The 1,178-nt window shown below is 36.4% G+C and overlaps 1 long non-coding RNA gene across 1 annotated transcript; it reads left to right on the top strand.

Moving 5' to 3' along the window:
* The first annotated feature begins 3 nt into the window (after nt 1–3).
* On the top strand, nt 4–1,178 carry LOC121939396. The gene is made up of 3 exons (XR_006105459.1): nt 4–20; nt 115–171; nt 1,158–1,178. It is a non-coding gene; the product is annotated as an uncharacterized LOC121939396 (long non-coding RNA).

The raw sequence follows: 1,178 nt of genomic DNA, 5'->3' as shown, positions 1-1,178 counted from the left end.
TTTAATGGACTCAAAACAAGGTCAGTGTTTTAGCTTATAAATATTGCCAAATGATGAGGATTTTTGTATTTTTTATATTTAAATAATCATTACTTAACTTTTATGCCCCCACAGAAATCCACAGCTCAAAACCCTGTTGGCGGTTGGTGGCTTGACCTTTAGCCCGCAAAAGTAAGTTACTTACAAGAGCAATTTATTTTATTTTTTTTATCAGTGCAAAGAAAAGTGTATGCAACATCTCAATATATTGGCATTTTCCTGGCCATGACTCTATTTAATTTTGCTCACCTGACATCATAATGAAAGTGGAGTAAGGGCCTACATTAAAAAAAAAATACATTTGTTTATGTTGGGAAACCACTAAATGTTTGCATTTACTCTTTGGTTACTATCTTATTGCCACCAAATTAATCACTTAAGGCCCATATAGGGCTGAGGCAGTGTACAACTGATATGGTCAAATTACCATGTACATTTGCTTGTATGTGGTATTGAACAAAAAGGCTACAACCGTACAGAGAATCTAAATATGTATATGCATCTCCTTTCCTCCTTGACTGCCTCCCAGACGTTTTACAAATACTTGCATTTAAAAAAAAGGTTTCAACCTAACAACAGATCCCAATTGTGCAACATTTTTTTGCCAACACCAGATATCAACAAAGGTCAGAGACAGTATGCATCAACGCAGCTGCTCAGAGTATTGTGAAAGTCAAGAGCACTCACTCCGCAGCAAAATCTTGGGACCAAAACATCCCCAGAAATAAACTGCAAAGAAAGAAAAGACAGCAATCTGCTGACTGAGGGGTCTCCCGACTGATGATTCAAGTCTCCGACTTTCAAGGGGCAGCCCTGATAGCATCATGAAAATCTCATACCATTTCAACTCAAAGTCCATATAAAACAATTTAACATAGACTTTTATGTTGCCACTACACTTCTACTAATACTTGTGCAAAATGTATTGCAGCCTGATACTGAGGTCAGTGATGACATTATAGTTATGTGGATCACTGCAAGACTCATTTTCATTATTTATAATTACAAGTGAAAAACTAGACTATTTTCCCATTTGGCTGGTCTCACAGGACTTGGTGTTTGTGATCTTAAAATCCTTAAATGTTCTGAGAACACTGTTTTGTTTAAATGTTTACCAGATTCAGTACAATGGTGGCAAC

The sequence above is a fragment of the Plectropomus leopardus genome, unplaced genomic scaffold (genome assembly GCF_008729295.1).
Source record: "Plectropomus leopardus isolate mb unplaced genomic scaffold, YSFRI_Pleo_2.0 unplaced_scaffold4741, whole genome shotgun sequence".
Classification (NCBI taxonomy): Eukaryota; Metazoa; Chordata; class Actinopteri; order Perciformes; family Serranidae; genus Plectropomus; species Plectropomus leopardus.
The sequence above is the reverse complement of the archived record's forward strand: the minus strand, read 5'-3'. Positions and strand labels throughout refer to the sequence as shown.